The sequence below is a fragment of the Dreissena polymorpha genome, chromosome 1, assembly GCF_020536995.1.
Source record: "Dreissena polymorpha isolate Duluth1 chromosome 1, UMN_Dpol_1.0, whole genome shotgun sequence".
Taxonomy (NCBI): Eukaryota; Metazoa; Mollusca; class Bivalvia; order Myida; family Dreissenidae; genus Dreissena; species Dreissena polymorpha.
In genome coordinates this window covers 155,855,256-155,879,830 of record NC_068355.1, presented here as the reverse complement: position 1 = coordinate 155,879,830, position 24,575 = coordinate 155,855,256, and the positions used below count along the sequence as shown (strand labels likewise).

Below are 24,575 nucleotides of genomic sequence, written 5' to 3'. Positions count from 1 at the left end.
GTTGCACCGGCACCATTAGTACGATTTGTGACTGCTCCCGCCCCTGACCTGGCACTGACTTCGTCGATTTCAGTCCCAGCAGAACCTTACTTGCCGTACTCCACACAGCACTACATGACGAGGAAGCTGTTGGCTGAGCAGGCAGGGGAGTTCCGGAGATAGTACAACAAGAAGCTTAATCATCCGGTTCTGTGCTTTGGTTTCTAAGAAACGGTATCAGATTATTGTGAACTGTTCACATGTGCATATGCGGAAAATTGCAACATAACAGTACTTTAATACATTAATTTAATAATTTAAGAGTCATGTAGGTTTAAACTGTCATTTATCATTAACAGTAAATTGAGTAATGCAGTACTAACTATTATGGACAAAGATATGAGATTCTGGATATGTATTTTGATATTTTCAAAAAACAAAACAAACTCACATCCATAAATAAAAGATGTATATATTCTATGTGGGCTTTCACAAAATAGATCGATAACTTTGCAACAATATATTCCAGAAGTATCTGTTTTCACTTCATATTGCATTGTTTGGCTGCTGCCATGATGGTGCCTTTTTCACATCTTCTGCAAGTTTATGTGACGACCTGTTTAAAGTTTAACATTGACACGCGGTAAGTGCTTTATATTTTGGCTGCAAACTAGTCGATCAAAAAATTGTTGCCATTCGCTTAATAAGAAAATCGATCATAAATGTCTAACGGCTGTTAAAACTTTTGCGAAAATCACGACGATGACTGATAAGAATTGCGCAATGGGTGCGCAAGTGTAGGTTCTCTGTTTCTATCGATTTGTTTTCTTAATGATTCTTAATAATTGCTTCCGTCACAGGTGCCGATTGCCTGTGATTGTGCCTTTCTGGTTAACATTGTTTACGTTTCTCGTTCTCCCCATACATGTCCTAACTTTTACAATTATCCAAAATATCATGTCTGTTAACCAGTTCTAAGTGCCCCAGATAAGCTGCGTATCTGCGTCTTTCACCCTATAAAAATGTTTAAAAATGCAAAGAAATACAATTATCATGAGTATTGAAAACGCAACCAATTTGACTTTTACGCAAATTTGTCAAATTAACGATACAAAACTTCGATTAAAAATGATTTGCTCATTTTAGGTATTTTCTCTTTGGAATTATTACCGTAACGCGGTGACGCTTACATTCAGCAAGCTCAGCAAACGGTCATAGTTATTCAAACGCTATGCGTTTTCAATCTGACCTAATTCGTCGCCCATTGTGCATGTATTTGTAAAGCGTCTGTACTTTCAGTTTCTATTACAATGCGAAATAAAAATAGCTAAGAGAGGTCGAAAGACGTCCGAGAATGTTGCGCCAAAATATCAGCCGATCGCAAACTTTTTTGAATCAAGAAAGCAAGAGCCAATAAGTGCCGAATCATTCGTGTTATCGATTTTGTTAGAAACTGTGTATACAGCAGTTGAGTTGACATCCAAAAAACATGATGGAAAGTCTGTGACTTAACAAACCTGTCAAAAGTATAAAAAGGCATGCCATTGGTTAGAAATTGTCGACATTTTTTAAAGTTTATATCATGGACAGTTTAAAGGATTAAAGATATTAGGAAACATCAGTTTATTAAAATTTATGATGATAGTTTACAGTTCTATTGAATCAATACAAGTGTGCAGCGTCAACGGAAGTAAATCAGCAATTATTTTAAGGTATGCATTTTAATTACTCATTTCACTCTATATGAAGAATGAAATCACCCTATTTTTCAAAATCAATGGTTGAAAACCCTATTTCCCAAATAATTATCTGGGGCACTGAGTTCTCAAGGACTTTTCTCAATTTCAATGTAAATTATTTTTCACCGAGGCCAATTAGCTTGTTCAAAGCTAACAACAGGTAAAATGTGAGTTGTGTCTGAATTACAAGTTGTTTAATTTTTCATAATTGAAATGTTTACAATTTACTATTTATTGAATAACTTAGCAGTGAATAATTAAGTTCTGGGATGTTATTTTCAGTTCTGAACTGCGAAAAAATTGCATAATAATAACATTGGTGGCACTATTATGAGTTACCTTTCATCTGTCCTTCCATTTAAATGTCCCTAAAGCAGACTTCCCAAACTTTGCAGAAAGAGTTTAGGCATTGTTTTACACACTCATTTTAACCATGGCATGCTATTGTACATGTCTTGACGGAAATAATTTCGATAAAAAATATTTGCAGGAAATAATTTTTCCATTGCGAATCGTTTGTATCTTTTTATCTTTATTCTGAAATGCCCCTCTTAAGAATAATGTCATGTATAGCTGGTTTAGAATTAAGGATGATGATATGTCCTAACAGCATTTTGTCATGTCATTTACTGTACTTCTTAACCTACATGTATTTGAATATTCAGTCCCCATATAACTACACCCATATGTTGTGGACATTTTCATACAAGAATACAAACAGGAATATGTATTGGAGTTTGCTGTATAAATTGACAGTCAATCGGAGGGTAACAGGTTTATTTTTAACCAGATGTGAGGAACTAAACGCAATTTGCAGGGAAAAAAATATATCCCTTAATACCACTTAAGTATATTTGCATCAAAGGAGCTCTGGTGTCGTGAGGTTGAAGAAACTAGTGTTGAATCTAAAACATTAAGCATCATGAACTCAAAAGTGAGAAGCCAAGTCAGACACCGCTAAATGTAAAAAAATCTGTCAGATGTTTGGTCTGACAGGCTAGGAAATTCTGTCAGACTGAAGGATAATGTTTGGATTCTACTTATTAGCATACCTGATAATAGCATATTTATGTTATAAGCATATAGAATGTCAAAGCACAGATTAATTCTTATATTTTAATGTATTTTTCTTCTATTAATAGCATAATTTTTAACCCCAATATTCAGAATTCACTTAAAGTCTTTATAGCATATAGAACATTCTCAGAATGCCAAGAAAATATGCTTTAAATCTGCTAAAAAATGCTCAAATGCAAATGCAAATACCTTAGAATACAATTCCATTTGATAAATAGTTATCTTAAACATCAATCATATACAATGTTGCATTTACATTTCACTTTGACGATCAATTATTAACAGATTTGACTTATTGTATGCCCCCAGTTGCTATATTTATGCTAAAATGTGTGTTCCTGTTAATAGCATATTCCTGTTATTAGCATAATTTTTGCTGACATGGTATGCTAAGAACAGGAATCCACTGTAGCAACATATTAATCAGGTATTATGGTTTGAATCCGTGAACTATTATTTTTAATGGTGAAAGAAAATCTCCATTGCGCGTTCTCAAAAATTCCTAATCAAGCTTGGTAAAAGAACACACAGAATAGCAAATTTATTACAGCGCCAAGTTCCGGGTAAAAATGATTGATATTTTTTATATTCCGTAAAGACAAATGCCGCATCATATCCTATGGGTGATTTAAAAAATAATGAAGCCTAAATAAAACATGCATTTATTTTCATACCATTAAGCATGTTTGAGTTCTTTTTCTATCTTACAGAAGTGTTTCCATGTGATTAACTTAAATGTGAAAATTCTTCTCAATAACTTGCTTCATTAACAAAATATATTTAACAATATCCTTAAAATTGCCCCAAGTGTACTGGTTTTGCTTGACATTTTTTGTAAAAGGCAATTTTCAATTTTATACTTCAATAAAACTTTCAGAAATATAAGGTATTGCCAGATTTGTTTGTTTTGGATTAAGCTTCAACACCTTGTTTCGGAGGCATTTTTTCTGTATTATATATGACTAAGTTACACAAAGTTAAAGCAGGTTTTCATCCGGGGATTCGAGAAAATATCATAACACATTCTATTTAAAAGGTAGATTCTAATTAGTTTGTATTATACATCAGCGGCTCGACTAGAGCCAATCAAAAGACTTGCTGGAGTCTTCAAGCCTCATTCGGTTAATTTAACTCAGCGTTCATTGCTACACTTTTGACTCATACACAAGATGGTTTGTGCTTATCGTGATTCGCGTATGCGGTAATGGATACAGTTCAGCAATGCGTCCGAGTGGACGCAATATTTAAAAACGATGCGTCTATTTCGATATTAATTTGTGCGTCATAGACGCGAGACGCACATGTAGATTATACCCTGGAATAACTAAATCAACAAAAGGTTACCAGACAACAACTTTTGAATGACCCACGTACATTTGTTCAAAACACATTAAATTAAAAATTAATATTTATTATAATGTGATACATTGTAATGGTTTAATTATACTATTAGCATTGAAGTGCAATTTTATGCCTGGGACTTCCAAAATTTAATGCTTACAAATGGCTAACATGAGAAGGCTGAACTCCAAGGTCAAAGTCGCACTTACAGGTCAATAGTCAAATATGGCTATTAACAGGTTGTGTTTGACATAAGCGTAGTTTTGCGACAAAAGTGGAATGTGGGGGCAACTGTGCCTTATGAACACGTCTTTTTTTTAGGTCTATCATATTTTTCTTTTACTAAGTTCATGCCTTCTATCAGGTAAATTTGTGTCCGTGAACTCATATGAGCTTGTTATGTTAAATAGCTACTTTATTTCAAAAATCTGTAAAATTGATAATTTTTAAATGTGTGAAAACAACACAGACTTCAATTGGTATTAGTCTAATTAAGTCTACAACAAACATTTGACATTTTGCAATACATGTATAGCAAAACCATAATTTATATTTAATGAAATTTTATATAATACAGTTTAGAAAATGTCAATATGTGTGTCACACAAATAATAGAACATACATTATGCCACAGTGGATGATTGGTGTTTGAGACGCAGTTCGTAGTTCGGAAGACGCGCAAAAGCAACTCACAAAGTGTTGATTATTTTAGTGTTTATTTTCATAAAGTACTCAATTAACAGCAATAATAACAATTATCTTTAGATAACACAGTTCTGACACACAGTATTAATTGTTTAGTTAAATTAATGTTTGTTTAGAAGCAATGTTTTCTTGTTACGTTTAATGCAATTTATATATGTATCACAGAATAACACAAAGTCAAGTAAAAAAGGACTTGACACATTTTTATCCCCCGCCAAAGGCGGAGGGATATAGTTTTGGTGTTGTCCGTCAGTCTGTCAGTCTGTCATCTGTTAGTCCGTCCATCACAAACTTTTCAGGTCTATATCTCAGAAACTATAATTATAAGAATTTGCATCATGAAACTTAATGAATTTATAGATATCAATGAGGAGAAGTGCCGTGTAGAAGAACCATAACCCTACACTTTCTTAAATAAGGGTTATTGCTCTTTGTTGTTTTTGTATGATGTAACTTTTCAGGGCTATATCTCAGACACGATACAAGATTTCAACATGAAACTTCATGGACGTATAGATATTAATAAGGAGAAGCTCCATGCACAAGAACCATAACCCTTTACTTTCTTAAATGAGAGTTATTGCCATTTGTTGTTTTTGTATGATGTAACTTTTCAGGGCTATATCTCAGATATGATACAAGTTTTCAACATGAAACTTCATGGGCGTATAGATATTAATAAGGAGAAGCTCCATGCACAAGAACCATACCCCTACACTTTTTTAAATAAGAGATATTGCCCTTTGTTTTTTTGTATGATGTAACTACAAAAAAGTAAGAAAAGGCACAACCCTACAAATAAGCTTTAATTAAGTTATTCACCCATCAATAAACAAAATTTATTTGGTGGGGGATATCAATTAAACGAATTTTCCTGTTGTTTATATTATAAAAGTGAGGACTTCATATAAAATTTATTTATCAAAATGAAGACTTGCCCTAAATTAGTTGTTTGCAAATAAGAATTTTCCCCAAAAATCTTTATATAATTTAAAGTGAGGACTTAAGACACACAATTCATTTGATGAAAATAAAGACTTGTCCTACAATTTTTTTTTTGGAAAATAATAATTTTCTCAAATAAATGTGAGAACTTGATACACAATTCATTTGATCAAAATAATACTTTTCCTTATTACAATGTAGTTTTTTTTTTGTTAAAAAAGATTTTTCTCAAAAACATTCTAATCAATCAAAATGAGGACTTTACACAGAACTTATTTTATTATAAAAGTGAGGACTTGACACACATATTGATTTATCATAAAAGTGAGGACTTAATGCACACTTCATTTTATCAAAATGATGATTTCCCCTTTAATTAGTTTTTTCAAAATAAGATCTTTTTAAAAAAAAGTATTTGCAATCAAAATGAGGACTTTACACAAAACTTATTTTATTATAAAAGTAAGGACTTGACACACATATTGATTTATCATAAAAGTGAGGACTTAATGCACACTTCTTTTTATCAAAATGATGACTTGCCCTTCAATTAGGTTTTTTGAAAATAAGAACTTTCTCAAAAAAATTATTTGCAATCAAAATGAGGACTTTACACAAAACTTATTTTATTATAAAAGTGAGGACTTGACATACAATTGATTTATCATAAAAGTGAGGACTTGATACACACTTCATTTTATCAAAATGATGACTCCAGTTTTTTAAAATAAGAACTTTCTCAAAAAAATTCTTATCAATCAAAATGAGGACTTTACACAAAACTTATTTTATTATAAAAGTGAGGACTTGACATACAATTGATTTATCATAAAAGTGAGGACTTGATACACAATTCATTTTATCAAAATGATGACTTGCCCTTCAATTAGGGTTTTTGAAAATAAGAATTAACCTCCAAAAACTCTTTATTTCATCAAAATGAGTTCTAACATACAATTCTTGGCAAGCATGTCTTATGAATCATTTCCTGAATACAATAATTAGATGGACACTGGACAGTTATGTAGATTGATGTTGTGATTAAGCTTTCGATTTTGTGATGCAGGAGATGATGCCAATGATTCACCATTAGAAGATATGACGGTAACAGTGGTCCAGAACTTGGCTCAACCAGAGTTCCACCAACATTGCAACATGCACACAACCAGCAAAACATACCAAGGTACTTGGGAGAGAAAATATTTGGTGCTCATATTCAACCATTCTTGTAAAACTTCAATGCGGACAAGTTTATGGAAGTTGTGACAAAGGATTGCTCTCTTTCTTGTGAAACAGCTGGTAAGGCTGGTGATGCCCCATATGCACTAGAAGACATTAATTTTTAGCTTGTCTATTGTATATGAAATATATATAGTGGAGCTATCCTACTCAACCCGGGATCGGCTTCCCGTAAGCGTAAGCGTGCAAATGTTAAAGTTTGCGTACTACCCCAAATATTTCCTATGTCCCTTGACAAATTTCTTAAATATTTTGCATACTTCTTTACCAACATGACCCCAACTTACAAACAAAGGCAGACAACTGTATCAATCATTTTATAAGAATAATGGCCTTTTTTCCACTTAGAATATGCATATTATTAATAACTCTATGTAAAAGTTTGCGAACCACCCCAAATATTTCCTATGTCCCTTGACATATTGCTTTAATATTGTGCATACTTCTTTACCAACATGACTCAAATTTGACCCTGCCTTGGGGGGGTCAAAAAATTGAAAATTTGCTTATTACATAAGGCCTATTTTGTGAAAACTTTAAAAATCTTTACATCCATAACCATTGGGCCTAGGGCTACCAAATTTGGTATGTAGTGACATCTAATAGTCCTCTACCAAGTTTGTTCAAATTATGCCCCTGGGGTCAAATTTGACCCTGCCCTGGGGGTGTCAAAAATCGAAAATTTGCTTACATAAGGCCTATTTTGTGCAAACTTTAAAAATCTTGTCCTAACCGTATGGCATAGGGCTACCAAATTTGGTATGTAATGACATCTTATGGTCCTCTACCAAGTTTGTTCAAATTAAGCCCCTGGGATCAAATTTGACCGTTCCCCAGGGGTCACAAAATTGAACATATGCTTATATTGGGCCCATTTTGTGCAAACTATAAAAATCTTCTTGTCCATAACCATTGGACCTATTTCTACTAAATTCGGTAGGTAGTGACATATAATAGTTCTCTACCTAGTTTGTTCAAATTATGCCCCTGGGAACAAATTTGACCTTGCTCCAGGGGTCACAAAAATGAACATATGCTTAAATAAGGCCTATTGTGTGCAAACTTTAAAAATCTTCTTGTTCTTAATTATAGAGCCTACTAAATTTGGTATGTAGTGATATCTAATAGTCCTCTACCAAATTTGTTCAAATTATTTCCCTGGGCTCAAATTTGACCCGGCCCCGGGGGTCACAAAACTGAACATATGACGTTTAGTAAATTACCAGTGGAGATACCTGCGGCCGTTTGGCTGTGACCAACAACAACATCAACATCTTGTAAACATGAGATAAAACCCTGTAATTTAGTGCCATTTTAGGTCAGATGGTGACTGCTTACAAAGGCATTGAAGTAAGAACATATGTGTTATGAATGTTTTTCTTACAAACTGAAAAAAGTCGGGTTTTATTTAAATATGTTGAAAGTGACCATATATCTGGATGAAAATATTTTGGATGACATGTTAATTTCATGTCTTTTTTTGTAGTGTTAAAACCAGTTTAATAATATATTATTGATTTTAAAAACACAACTTCCATGAACATAATTATTTCAAGAAAAGTCAATATATGATACTGCAAGGTAAACTAAAACTTAGTATCCAAGAGAAGGTGTTGAAATTAATGAAGTGCAATGTTCTTAACTATCGTATATGCTGCTTTTTAATAACTAATGATTCATTGTTCCATTTGTGAATCATGACTCATGAATTGTGGATATGATTGTCAATTGCTCAACAATCCTTATATATTTCTGACCATTTTATAATTTTCTTAATATAAGTTATGAATTGATCTTAGAAGTCAAATGTATTACTTAATTAAAAACATTTATAAATATAAAGAAATAATCTTTAGATTATCATAATATTCTCAGGCCTGTTGGTCTAAGGGATGTGTGGGTTGATGAGCAATTTCTCCTTTTATCACAATTATTTCTACCCTACCTGATCATTTCCTTCATATTCCATTTTAATTTAATTGACATCTGCAACCTCTTTCAAATTGGGAAAGTCCAAAATGTGTCGTTTGGTAAAGGTTTAAGGCATTTTCATTCCTATGGGTCTTGAGAATCTGTTTCAAATCAAATGCGTAGATTTGATCGTCGGCGTCTAAAAATATGTGAAATAGAAAGAACGACAATATCTTTTGGAGAGATAAATGTACCTACGTTATAAGCAAAGGACCTGTGCAACAATTCCCGGGCTTTTAAGTATGTTGAGTTAACACGCTAGTAACTTTTTCCATTTATAAAAATGCTCACCCTTCCAACTTTAAACCCCCAGTGGGACGAGGGATAGAAAGAGAAAGTCACATGCTTGAGTACATTTCAACCCATGCGCATTGCACGTTTTTTTTCGCAAAGAAAAAACAGTGGAGCGATACAGGGCTATTAGGCCCTCTTGTTTTGAATATACAGTTATTATATATGACTTATTACTTATTAAAGATCTTTGCTAAAAGAATATACAAACAAGACTTAATATCTCGGCTATCAAAACTGATTTATATAGTTATCATTATAGTATTCAGATATTACATACTGATATCCATACACAAATTCTGGCATTCATTTATTTTCCTTGTCTTGACACTTTCTTCCAACAAATAACCACTTACTGTTAGATCAGCAATATTCGGACAGGTAAACTCTATCTAAAACCATGGTAAAGTCTAACCCCATTATTGCAGTTTATGGTTTATGTATAAATATGTGAAGAACATGTATGATTATAAAATTAAGAAATTTAGAAGCACAAGATAATGTATCACTTGTGACCAACCAATAGCTTTACAATAATTTTGCAAAACAGAAATGTACATGGAGTATAAAATTTAACTTAGATTTATTGGAATGTGAAATACATTTTTAAAAGCTGAATAACAGATCTATTAACATATTTCTCTCTGACAATACTAATGGCACAAACTTGACATTGCTTATTTGATGACTTGAATTGATAACACTCTTAAATAATTATAATGGACATGCTATGCCTTAAAAATGTTCTTTGGTCCAATTATGACATTTAAAAATTATTCAGTACCCATGCTTCAATAGCTCGTATAATCAGATTACCCTACCCATTGAATACCTGAACATTGTAATATATTTATAAGATATAATCGCTCCGCAAATTTCTTTGTGTGAGTGTAGTGTCAGGCAATTTGAAAAAGATCTACAATAAATTGAATTTCTTTCATATCATACCTTCCAAATCACTCGAAGCCTTTGACTAGTAATGGCTGCAATATGAGAACCATAGCTGAAACTTTCAATTTAAAATCCACTGGTGATCAGCAATTTAACGAACTTGTTCGAACATTTGGCCATTATTGAGGAGGGCATATTTTAGTCACACCTTACCTCTAATTCTGAGTTCTTGTGTGTGTATGTGTGTGAGTATTCTGTATGAAATTAGTATCATCTCTGTAATTTGTGCATTCCTAGAAGGATTTCAATGTCATTTCATATTTATGCCCCCCTTCGAAGAAGAGGAGGTATATTGCTTTGCACATGTCGGTCGGTCTGTCGGTCCGTCGGTCCGTCCACCAGGTGGTTTCCGGATGATAACTCAAGAATGCTTAGGCCTAGGATCATGAAACTTCATAGGTAGATTGATCATGACTCGCAGATGACCCCTATTGATTTTGAGGTCACTCGGTCAAAGGTCAAGGTCACGGTGACCCGAAATAGTAAAATGGTTTCCCAATGATCACTCAAGAAAGCTTATGGCTAGGATCATGAAACTTCATAGGTACATTGATCATGACTCGCAGATGACCCCTATTGATTTTCAGGTCACTAGGTCAAAGGTCAAGGTCAAAGTGACAAAAAACATTTTTACAAAATGGCTGTCACTACAACTGAGAGCCCATATTTTATATTTGCCTGACTACAGTACAGACACAGTGTACTTAAACAAAAAGCCCGTCAGCAGTGTTCTTTTTTCTCGATGGGTGACACTTCCCGGGGGATTGACACGCTACTTACCGCGTTGTTTGGCCGTCATTCACCTTGTTTCACGATGAAAAGGAGTCGGCAACATGGGAATTGGAAATATGCATTCCGCAAACTAGGATACATTGTAAATAACCGAAATAATAAATATTCGGCCGATGGGGAAATGGCAAAAAATGACTTCGCAAACTGACAATCTGAAATTCAAAATTCAGCAATCCGGTACAAAGATAGCGACGATCACAGCTTCATTGCTTTATTTGTCCGTTTCACCAATTTTAGATTTTTAACTGTGTAGAGGTTAAACCACTTTCGACAGCTAATTGGTGTTTATCTGTTGTGTAATGCCAATAAAGTTGTGAAAAACTAAAGAGTCAGTGTTTATTACATGTATTCCCTATCAGAGCTGTATGTGTAAGAAAAAAAATGAAATTATGAAGATGATTTATATACATGCTAACGCAGTGTAACTGTTAACAGATATTCATTTTCATTTTTACCCGTTACGGTTATCAGAAAGTCCCCAGGAAGCACTTTTTTTTCATAATTTGTATGACACAATAAAACATTATTTGTACATGATCGTATTGCATTTAATCTAAATAAAATTTGCTCGTCCAATGAAAGTTGTGTCCCATAATGCATTGTACTCTTTGCACTTCTGATGAATGGTGTAGGCCTCAGATTTTGGCTTTTTGAGAAAAAAAACTGTTGAAAACATGCCCCCGGGGTAAATTTTGGCCATGCCCCATTACCCAGGTGAGTGATAAAGGGCATTTTTTCAATCTTGTCTAAAAAAATTCATAAATATAACAATGTTTCATTATAAATTTCTGCTTGAAAAGAGAGAATATGTATTGCTTAAATAAGGTTTATAGTAAATTAAAAACAGCGTTATTACATGTATATCCCTTTAAGCTACTGTAATCCTTTAGTTCAGAAACATTTCAAACAGCTTTATGGGGAACAAAATAATGTTCTATGGTCCAACCAGTTTGTATAATGTTTTAAAACTATTCAATATTCCCCACAGGATTTTGAATAGCTCAACAAATGAGATATTTTACACCTAAAGAAGATTCCTTTGTGTGAAATAGACATGCTCAAATATCCACAAACATTTTTTATGCTCCCCCAAAATTTATTTTGGGGGGAGCATATTGTCGCCGCTTCTTCTGTTCGTCTGTGTGTCCGTCCGTGCACAATTTTTGTCCGGGCTATTTCTCAGCAACTCATGACCGGAATTCAATGAAACTTTATGGGAAGTTTCACTACCAAGAGGAGATGTGCATATTATCAGCGGGTTCTGGTCGGATGATTTTTCACAGAGTTATGGCCCTTTGAAATTTTCCATTAACTGTACATATAGTGCAATTCTTGTCCGGGCTATTTCTCAGCAACTAATGACCGTAATTCAATGAAACTTTATGGGAAGCTTCACTACCAAGAAGAGATGTGCGTATTATTAGCGGGGTCTGGTCGGATGTATATTCACAGAGTTATCACCCTTTGAAATTTTCTATAAAGCAATTATTGTCCCCCCAACTACTGTGCCCTCAAGACGTTTCCTTTTATCTGAATATATAGTGCAATATTGTGACAAAAAAAAACCTTTGGGGAGCATTGATCACCGGTCTCCGACGGTTTCTTGTTTTATTATGTTTCCTTTAAGCTGAATAATGTTCAATATGATATTTAAGCAAATTAGCCAATGGTTTATTTAACCCATTCGATTAAGAATTGGAAACTTATCAACATTTTATTTGTATAACTTTATGTGCAATTTGCATGTCAGATTTTTGGGAATTAGTAGCTTTGATATTGCAATTGTTTAATTACTGTAATTTAAATCATACTTACAAAACCTTTAAAATCAATGCTATTAAGTTTCTATATATGAAGAAGACGACGCAGAAGAAGAGGACAAGGATGCATTCTACGACCTCTTCAAAGTGTTTCAAAGGACATCCCCCAACACGACATGCTGATGTTGCTCGGCGACTTCAATGCTAAGGTTTGCTGCGACAACAAAGACAAAAAGAGGACCATGGGAAGACATGGAGTGGATGTGATCACCAACAACGGGGAGAGATTAGTCAATTCTGCCAACAGAACGACTTGGTCATAGGAGGGACCCTGTTCGCGCACAAGGAGATCCACAAACTTACATGGACATCACCAGACAGCAGGACCCAGAACCAGATCGACCACATCATCATCACCTACACAAGATCGATATATCGTATTAAATATATCATGCGTCGCCGCGACTGTCAAGAGAAATATTGTGCGTCGCCGCGACTTTTAAGAAAAATATTGTGGGTCGCCGCGACTGTCAAGAAGGACATCCCCCAACACGACATGCTGATGTTGCTCGGCGACTTCAATGCTAAGGTTTGCTGCGACAACAAAGACAAAAAGAGGACCATGGGAAGACATGGAGTGGATGTGATCACCAACAACGGGGAGAGACTAGTCAATTCTGCCAACAGAACGACTTGGTCATAGGAGGGACCCTGTTCGCGCACAAGGAGATCCACAAACTTACATGGACATCACCAGACAGCAGGACCCAGAACCAGATCGACCACATCATCATCACCTACACAAGGTCGATATATCGATTTAAATATATCATGCGTCGCCGCGACTGTCAAGAAAAATATTGTGCGTCGCCGCGACTTTTAAGAAAAATATCGTGGGTCGCCGCGACTGTCAAGAAAAATATCAAGTATCGCTTCGTGTTTCTAGTTTCGCCCTTGATGAAAGAAGTGCAAGATTATATATGGCACTATCAGGATTCCGTATGTTTTAGTATTTGCTCCTTGTTGTCCTGGGTATTGAACCCTCAGGGCAGGCAAGTCTAGTGGTTATGTTTTAGTATTTGCTTCTTTTTTTCCTGGGTTTTGAACCCCCAGTGCAATTTTTGTTTGTATGCCCCCAGTAGGGTGGAATATGGCAGTTTTACTGTTCATCCAATTGTCTGTGAAGTGAACTATTTCTAAATTTGTTAAGTGCTTGATTTAAAATATGTAATTACCACTAAATGTAGATGTAAAATGACACAATTTTCAATCGAAGTTATGTAAATGTTCCTGAATTATTTGCACATGCACTAAACCATGGCAGATTTGCAAAGCCTCTGACAAAGCAATAGATGGTTTACGTGGGTAATGTCTTTGACATATCTTTCTTTTCTTTTTTATTTGAGACATCTTCAGAAACAACGATAATTATTTGTAAAAATGGTTGAGCGTATGAGTGCACATTTGTGTGTCTGTTACTGTATGTATGTGTGTGTTCGGGTTTGTACAGACAGTAACTACATCATTCAGCACATCATTCAGCATGCAATTTTAAAATTAATAATTACAAAAGACCATCATTAGGAGGCGGTGTTTAACATGTAACACCTGTCTACCTTACTTAAAGGTCAAGGGCACACTTACAGGTCGAAGGTAAAATTTGTCCAAACTGTTACTTTGTCATTTATGGAGCAATAACTGACATAAATGTTCACCAGTTTGTGTTAGGACCCATGTTCCCGGCTCAAAGTCAGACTAAAAGGTCAATGGTCAATCCAAACTGATACTTCAATAGTAATTATGCACTTCTTAAATAACTTGCCAAATGTGTTTAACAGTTACATGTAGAAACCTCTTTCATGGTCCCTTAAAGGTTAAGGTAACACTTAGATGTCAGTTGTCATATTTGAGCATTATACAGCTTGGCGAAACTTAAAAATGGTCACGCATAAGGCATGTCTCCCTAATAATAATTACAGCGTATTATTTTCAGGTTTGCAAAAATGATATATTTTGATGTCAGATAGATCATGTGTTATTGCTAATTTAAACAAATTCATTTCAACATGCAATTTCAGCTAAGTAACCAGTTTATGTGATTTGCATAATAATAGCGTGTTCATGTCAACTTGTCAGTGTTATAGTTTATTGTACGTGTATTTCATATTCCTTTTTATTCACTTGTTTGAGAAATGGCTGAAATAAGGAAACATCAGACTTAATCCAAAGCATAAAGTTGTCCACCAAAAATGGACTGAATACAATTTTACATTTATGCTAACTTAATGGCAGTAATAAAAAGCTTGATGGGACAGTCAAGGTCACAAAGATGGCTTGGGACAGCTCTGGTTTGTTTACACCCCTTTTCAATGTTTACATCCTGTATGCCAAGTAATAATTACTTTACCTTATTAGTGCACATAGCTTTTTAAAGGGGTTTATGGAAAGGGGTTTTATCCTCTGTATAACACTTGCTTTTTTCTTAATATTTTGTTATGTATTTCATTTTCATTTTATGTGATTCAATTGAAAGATGGAATTAACAAATTCCAAAGCAGGGTATTTATCATACAAAGAAACATGATATTCCCGTGGTAACTAAATTTACATTTATAATGATATAAAAATTTAACATTTCGTAACCATATCAGCTATAATCTCTTTTCAGTCGAATAAAACTTTACTGCCATGTCATGTGGTGAATTAAAAAATAACATTTTTTTGGTGTTAATATGATACCATTAACAACTCTGTCATATAATTTTGATATCACATACCACATCAATTATGTTAATTCGTTTAGGATAGGTGGATTTATTTCAGTTGGATAGCATATATTCAGGTGTTCATTAGCCTGGTAGGCGCCTTGTATATCATTAAAAGCGGGATAGCATCTTAAAATGTCACATTCAAATGAAATATCACTTTTCACATAGTTTATAGTCACAATGAAACATGTTTGTCTATATTTGTGTATTTGGTATTGCAGGGTATGTTTGTATCACCTGTAGTGATAGCTCTATTCTGTTTACCCTCTGTATACAAAAAACGATCTTGATGAGAAAAGACAGAAACAAACATGTACCGGTATTATTTCTGTAATGCCTTTCTATAATGGACAAAGAAATCTTGATATAATACTCTTTATTTTCTTTTTTGTTTGTATTCAGTGTACTTATTGCAAATGCTAAACCAGGAAATATGAATAAAAGTATGTTTTCATATAACCTTGAAACCTGTGTTGAAAAAGAGAATGTTTTTTTTTAATTTAGGACAATTTTTTGGTCTGTGTAGCCCTTATTTCACTAAAATGGACATGTTTTATTTTCAATAATCAGATTTTTCTTGTGATCAGATGGCATCGAAGAGTCCAAAAAATGTTAATAGGTCAAACTAAGGATATCTGAGCTGAGATTCAATTTGTTAACTTATAATATGATTTGAAAAAATCTCAACAAGATGCTATGCAAACTATGTGTAATTTACTGATATTTTAGTCATAAAGCACAGTGTATTAGAATTTATCATACCACCACATTGATATCTGCCTGATAAAACGTTGCATGATATATTTTTAGCTCACTTGAGACTAGAAGCACATGAGGACGCTCCAACCCAACCCTCAAACCATAATCTGGGACAAGACTATACGCACATGAGGACGCTCCAACCCAACCCTCAAACCATAATCTGGGACAAGAATAGACACACATGAGGACGCTCCAACCCAACCCTCAAACCATAATCTGGGACAAGACTATACTCACATGAGGACGCTCCAACCCGACCCTCAAACCATAATCTGGGACAAGACTAGACACACATGAGGACGCTCCAACCCGACCCTCAAACCATAATCTGGGACAAGACTATACTCACATGAGGACGCTCCAACCCAACCCTCAAACCATAATCTGGGACAAGACTATACGCACATGAGGACGCTCCAACCCAACCCTCAAACCATAATCTGGGACAAGACTATACGCACATGAGGACGCTCCAACCCAACACTCAAACCATAATCTGGGACAAGACTATACGCACATGAGGACGCTCCAACCCAACCCTCAAACCATAATCTGGGACAAGACTATACGCACATGAGGACGCTCCAACCCAACCCTCAAACCATAATCTGGGACAAGACTATACGCACATGCTCTGGGACAAGACTATATGCACATGCTCAAAGCCCAGTTTTCCCAAAACGCGACTCAAATTTTAATGCTTCTCTTACTACATAGAAACCATACAGTGTGAACTTCATTTCAATTTGTAACCCTGATATAGTGATCAGTTATCTCAGCAGTCTCAAACATCTCACTTTTCATTATTCCCCTCAAAATCAGCATTCATATTGGCCGTAAAGAATGTCATAGTGGTATAAAATTGCATAAGCTAAAATTCACCAATCCATACAACTCCATCATCAGACATTCAGTTGCAACCATCCGTTATATAAATGAAATTTATGCAACTTTTAATTTATTCAACGTTTTCAAATAAATGAAATTCTTAACATATCATATCTTATTATCCATTCATTTGTAGCCGACCGTCAAATATATATCATACATCAAAACATGATACAAAATATATCAAATTTAAACGCATTTCTACCGAACAAATGTTAAAATATATTCTAGGTCAATCACATTAAATTAAATATATACCCTACAAACACATAACTTTTGTTTATTATAATTTCTCAAATATCAAACATATTTTTTATAGGTCAATGACACAAAATTTTAACCCATTTATGCCTAGCGTCCTGAAAAAAAGGACTTTGCAAACAGCGTAGACCCAGATGAGATGCCGCATCTGGGTCTGCGCTGTTTGCTTTAAGGAATTTCTGTAAGAAATATTCTAAATATAGAAATAAATATACTAGACATCCCTAATTTTGGAAATAAATTGATCCAATCTAGAAGGATGGGAGAGTCCACTTGGCATAAATGGGTTAATGGCTATTTGATTGAGAACATTACATCAACAAATAGCCTTCATCAGCTAACCAAACTGATGCGCTACCCTGTCTAATTGGGGATTAGCATGTGAGAGCATCATATGTCAGCGCTAATTAGATAATTAATCTATTTCCAACCGTAATTAATTTATGTATGAAAGGTCTTGTATTAGCAAGGTGTCCCATCAAGCAAATGACACACATAAGATCAACCCTTTGCATGCTGGGAAATTTGTTGTCTGCTAAAATGTTGTCTGCTTAATTTCTTAAATTAGAATTTTCTTCGATTTGTTTTCAAAAAATACTATCAAAATAGCAAACAGTTTGGATCCTGGTGAGACGCCACGTTCTGTGGCGTCTCATCTGGATCCAAACTGTTTGCAAAGGCCTTCAAAATTTGGTTCCAGCACTGAAAGAGTCAAACAAACCATCAACCACTTTTTCAAAGGTGTATCATGACCCAGCAGAGGTTTGTATAACCCAGCTATGCAGGTTTATGACAAAAATACAATGACCCTGTCACAATTTCCATTGAAGTATTGCATTAATGACTCTATCATTACTTTGTATAATGATTGGGTTATGATAGTATAGGTATTGATGTTTGTGTTAATTTGTATGGTATGCCAGTAGTGTAAATGTTGTAGTTTACATTAATCCTTTGCCATTTTTTTTTTTTGTTTTCTTTGGTTGGATTCTTATTAAATGACACTTAATTGTGTGTATTCTTTTACTTGATTTCTCATTATTTGGCAAGATTGTATTTCTTATTCTGTGACTGGATTCTTTATTCTTTAACTTGATTTCTCATACAATTTAGCAATTTTGACTGTATTCTGTATTTCATATTCTGTGACTCCTAGCTGGTTTTATTAATCTTTGACTTGATTTCTTATTAAGTGGATTCATGGATTGGATTCCCTATTCTTTCAATGGAATCTAAAATCCGTCCTTTTTGTCTGAATTCCCATATTATTTGACTGGATTATGTATTATTATATGTTTTTTTACTGTCTTACTGAATTTCTTGTTTATGCTATATACTTTATTAATGTACATAGCCGGATTCCTCATTTGTTTTCTTAAATCTGTAAGCTTAGTAGTCTTTGGCTTCATTTCTTATCCTTTGGGTTAATTCTTAGATCATTTTGCTAATTTTATTCTTTGGATTAATTACAATTTGTTTGTCTGGATTCTGTGTTGGCTTCATTTATCTATCACCTTCCATTCTTTGACTTGATAGGTTTCTATGTCTATACTGCACTATTGGGATGTATTGATATGGCTTGGTTATGTCATCAGCAAACTTAAGATTTGTTTGAACTGGGGTAACAAACATTTAGTGCCTGTTGATGTTAAAGAAGGATGTCTAATGCTTTATCCTGGCAACTATCAACCAACCACATGCTGTTGTTTCAATCGCTTACTTTCATTTTATGAAAGTCCAATGTTTACTTCATGCATTTACTTCATGTGTGTTGTAAAGTACATTTTTAAAGTACATTTCTTTTAGGATGGAGATAAATTATTTTACCCTTTCCCACTCAGAAGCAAAGTGAAAATGGCTGTGTGCAAACAGCATAAACCAGAACAGCTTGCGAGTAACTCGAGTCACTTGCGGACTGTTCAGGTTTTATGCTGTTTGCTGCTCATCAGTATCTAAGGGATGGAAATGAAGCCTTTAAAACATGAATTCAAAGGTAAAAAATGGCCATAAATGAGCTTGTCCGGGCCATAACTATGTTGTTCATTGTGAGATTTTAAAATAATTTGGCACATTTGTTCACCATTATTGGACGGTGTGTCGCGCGAAAGAATTACGTCGATATCTGCAACGTCAAGTTCACACTGTGAGTTCAAAGGTCAAAAATGGCCATAAATGATCTTGTCCGGGCCATTACTATGTCATTTATTGTGAGATTTTAAAAAAACCTGGTACATTTGTTCACAGTCATTGGACGATGTGTCATGCGAAAGAATTATGTCGATAACTCCAAGGTCTAGGTCACACTTGGAGTTCACAAGTAAAAAAATGGCCATAAATTTGGACGGCTTGTCATGCGAAAGAATTCAAGATTTCAAAAGTCGAAATGGCCATAAATGATAATGGCATTATAATTCTAAAAAATCGCCATAAATTTAATTCTCTTGTTTTGTAAAGACAGCATGCAAAATAGTCTGTGTCAATGCGGCACGTGGGGGTATACATCACGTCTGTGACAAAGCTCTAGTTTTCTTAGTAAAGATCTTCATTAACTTTTATTCAACAAAATAATGGGAGAATGTAGAATATAATCATCGTACCTTTCTGTTGGTGCATTGGTTTTTAGAGCCTTGCATTTTTCCTTTAATTTATAAAGGTCATGATATTTCAAACTGTGTTATAGAGTCCCACTTTTGTCAAATAACCCTGAAAATTAGGTTAAACAAGAAGATTACTCATATTTTAATTTATTAATGTGTCATATAATGAAATACAGCATTCTCTTTGCTCCATTATATTATTTTGTATAAAAAGTAGTTTTTTTGTGTCTTAATGTGATTGTATATTTATGATGCATAAAACATGAATACTTTTCACTGTCAAACTATCGTTCTTGCAATTTTATTTTCAGAAATAGTATTTTTTGTGAACACTTAATCTAGTGAATATAATGCTTTTCTTATTGCAAACAAATGTTGTTGTTTTTTACGTTATGTATGAATGACTTTTACTTTATTTCCAGACTGCCGAATGTTTGGTCAGGAAAAAGCATCCCACAATGTTGCGACAGGCCCATGTTTCAGTTTATCGAGACTAGTCGTGAAACACAGACTTCTGATTCATGGAGTGCGGCAAACATATCTGTGCGACTCGTTCACTCCACTGTAAAGACCCGCACGGCATTAAAATGGATATCATCCGACGTTTGCAAACGATGGCTGCATGAGGTCTGCGTCTCACAACCTACATCCCAAGATAGCTTTGTGTGTGATGTTTGTATTGCACAATATAGTTGATGTATTGAAACCAGGCTTTAAAAATAAATCAAGGTCAACTACAATTTAAAATTAAAACTAGAAATGGCGCGGCAGAGGCCGACGAGTATCCCCACGCCGCATGTTTGACCCAGGGGCGCCCTAGGTTTGGTAATGGGGCCATGCATAGTCGAGGCTTTGTTGATTCTGGTGGCGGTGAAAATGTTAAAATCGAAGTCCTTAATGCAAGAGTAAAATTCACTTGGATTTAGGTCCTCATCCTGCTCTCCTAAAAAATCTAATACTGAATCAACTTCACTGACGTCCATTATGTACATATCATCCTCATTGGAATGAGATGGCTGAACTTGCTCTGTTATAGCCAATCTTCATGCTTCTGCTTTGGAAAAGTTATGTTTTGAGGTTAAATGGTTGACTAAATAGTAGCGTCTCAGAAATTTTATATCGCAATCTTGTACACAACAATGAAAATGTTAAATTTCATGTCTGTCATTGATGTGCCTGTTCAAGAGTCCTTTTTGCTTTAAATTGTTTGTCACATTTTTCACACTTGAACATTTTGAAAGATTTTCATAATGAGTCTAAAAGTGTGATTGAACAAATTGAAAGTTTCAGCCCTTTTATAGATTCTTGAGGCGCTATTCCATGAGTTTCTCATGCTTTTTATGCTTGACTGCATTCTATCTCCTCTAAAATACAGGTGTCCCTTTGCACCAATATTTTATAATCCCTTGTATAAACATTAGATGGATGAGCTAAACCATTTCACAGATGAATAAACACAAATAATTGACTACTAAATACATCTCTGCGCCACTACTGTGTAACTCTATATATGTTTTCAATACACAAGCTTCATTGTTGAATAATTCCTTTGTCCGATGAAAATGCTTGCACTTCTTCTGATTGGGTAGATAACCACTTAATAGATTTCGAAATTTAAACGCGGACCTTAAGTTCAAGGTCAAGGTCACAGGGGTCAAAACTTTTTAATGCGCATGGAAAGGTCTTGTCCAGATACACATGCATACCAAATATGAAAGCAATATCTGAAGGTACACAGTAGGTATGAGCCTTTTTCGAATCGTGTTTGCAGATTTCGAAACCTAAACGCTTGCCTAAAGTTCAAGGTCAAGGTCACAGGGGTCAAAAATTGTATGCGCATGGTAAGGTGTTGTTCAGATACACATGCATAGCAAATATTATACCAATGTCTGAAGGGACACAGTAGTTATGAGCCTTTTTCGAATCGCGGTCGCAGATTCAGAAACCTGAACGCTGACCTCAAGTTCAAGGTCAAGGTAGCATGTACAAAATTGTATGCGCATGAAAAGATGTTGTCTAGATACACATACATACCAAATATGACAGCACTATCTGAAGGGACACAGTAGTTATGAGCCTTTTTCGAATCGCGGTCACAGATTTCAAAACCTTAAAACTGGCCCAAAGTTCAAAGTCAAGGTCACAGGGATAAAAATTTTCATGCGCATGGAAAGGTGTTGTCCAGATACACATGCATACCAAATATAAAAGCAATATCTGAAGGGACACAGTAGTTATGAGCCTTTTTCTAAATCGCGGTCGCAGATTTCGAAACCTGAAAACTGACCCCAAGTTCAAGGTCATGGGGGTAAAAAAATTGTGTGCGCATGGATAGGTGTTGTCTAGATATACATACATACCAAATATGAAAGCAATATCTGAAGGGACACAGTAGTTATGAGCCTTTTTCGAATCGCGGTCACAGATTTCGAAACCTTAAAACTGACCCAAAGTTGAAGGTCAAGGGTAAAAAATTGTATGCGAATGGATAGGTGGTGTCTAGATACACATGCATACCAAATATGAAAGCAATATCTGAAGGGACACAGTAGTTATGAGCCTTTTTCGAATCGGGGTCGCAGGAAAATCACTGACCCGGCCCCACCCTGACCCCAATAACTTTTGGCCAAGGGGTCAGATCAAAATTCCGTCGCTGTCACCGTCGTATATATGCTCATAGCTACCATGTGTGTAAGTTTCAAGGTTCTAGTGCTAATAGTGTAGGAGATAATAGTGTCCAGGACGGACAGATAGACAGACGGCGGAGCTAAACACAATATCCCCACGCTTTTAAAAAAACATGGGGATAAAAAAAAAGGGTAAAGATGAGTACTAAAATTTTGTGTGTACATGGTTTACCTGCATAAATAGTTTGAAATTGCATATATATTTAAATTTTAGAACAACAAAGTAAATGTTGAAAATGGTTCATGATAGTTCTTTGTATATTGTTAATTCACTCATTTTAGGGCAATTATAATTTTTTGTTTAAAAAGGCAATCTTACTCAACATCTGCGGATTTAAGGTGATACATGTATTGATACTGATTTTAAGTTGATGCCATGTTTTATACAGATAACTTGAATGTACCGATAGTTTTCAATTCATTGCTTTGTAACTGAAATAATGAATTTTTTACCACCTTCTTGTTACTTTTAATTTAGTGTTTTGAGGAAAATGAGATTTTCATGTTAAAAAGTATGCATTATTCAAGATAGATTAAATCAAAGACAACTGTTGATACCTGCACATGGATATTTCATTCCTTATGTGTGTAATTTCCTATCCTTGACATGCATAAGTAATCATGTAAGAAACAATTTGTTTGCAGCTGGTTGTTACTGCATGTGTAATTCCTATTCAAAATGATGGTTTTAATAACATGTGATTCAATGAGAAATGCATTTCTCAACTGAAACATTTCTTAATTTATATATAAATCATATTTACTATATCATGTGCTCATGCATACATGTTGCTTATTGTTGATGTCTTAATAAACCAAGAGTATATTATCAATATGTGTTGTTGCTCGAAAATATGTTTTTGTAGCAGGAAGTGCTTTGGGCTCGATTAATCTGAGAACTCAACAAAATATTAATAAAATCCTTCTGTGCCTTTTAGTTCTGTAAACAGAAGTAGCCAGTTGGTATTACACATCTCTTAAACAAGTACAGCACAATGAAACTTAAGGTCCTAAAATCATAAATTTTATAAAATCTTTATATCCACACAAAAAAATTGATGATTGTGGTGCTCAGATTGCAAAACCACCTGTTTGGCAAAAATAATGCAGATGGTTAGATTATGATAAGTGCAAGAAAAAAAGAATAACTCTGGAGATAATAATTGATATGATAATCATTGCTTGACAGAATCACAATTGACCTAGATATTTATTTATGTAGTGATGTATTTTTCAATGAGTGCCTTAAGATTCCAAAAACATATTGACTTAAAATAAATAATCGCGATGGCGGAAATGACTTATCATTTCATGTTCATGAACCGGTTTTAAAATACTTTGTAGACTTATCTGCTAGGCGGTGAGGACTTTTAGACCACCTGATAAACTTCAACTATATTTGCCCTAGTTCAGTAATCGACTAAAGATATGCTAACATAATACTGATGACTGATGAGTCTGTTGTGTCTTATATTCTCAATGCTACTTAAAATATTAAGTCCATTTCAAAGTTTAGACTAATAATAAGCAAATTCGTTAAATTAATATCCCCCGCCAAATAAATTTGATTATTGATGGGTGCAGAACTAACAGAAAAGTTTATTTGAAGGGTTGTACCCTTATCCCACTTATTTAAAAGTTACAGCATAAAAAACAATTGGCAATAACTCTTATTTAAGACAGTGTAGGGTTATAGATTTTGTGCATGACACCTCTCCTTATGATATCTTAACATCCAGTTAATTTCATCTTAAAATTGTGTATAGTATCTGTGATATAGTCCTGAAAAGTAACGTCAGACTGTTCATGTCACTTATTCTCA

At 34.5% G+C, this 24,575-nt stretch overlaps 1 protein-coding gene and 1 long non-coding RNA gene across 21 annotated transcripts in view; one reads left to right on the top strand and one right to left on the bottom strand.

The window, feature by feature from the left end:
* LOC127856983 (nuclear protein MDM1-like) overlaps positions 1-24,575 on the bottom strand; it is a 233,583-nt gene that overhangs the window by 61,229 nt on the left and 147,779 nt on the right. The gene's annotated exons all lie outside the window — the stretch shown is intronic.
* Positions 519-23,586, top strand: LOC127857297 (uncharacterized). Of its 2 annotated transcripts, none has more exons than XR_008038368.1 (3): positions 519-622; positions 6,853-6,969; positions 20,489-23,586. It is a non-coding gene; the product is annotated as an uncharacterized LOC127857297 (long non-coding RNA). The 2 variants fall into 2 exon arrangements; XR_008038369.1 differs by lacking the exon at positions 519-622 and adding an exon at positions 1,239-1,691.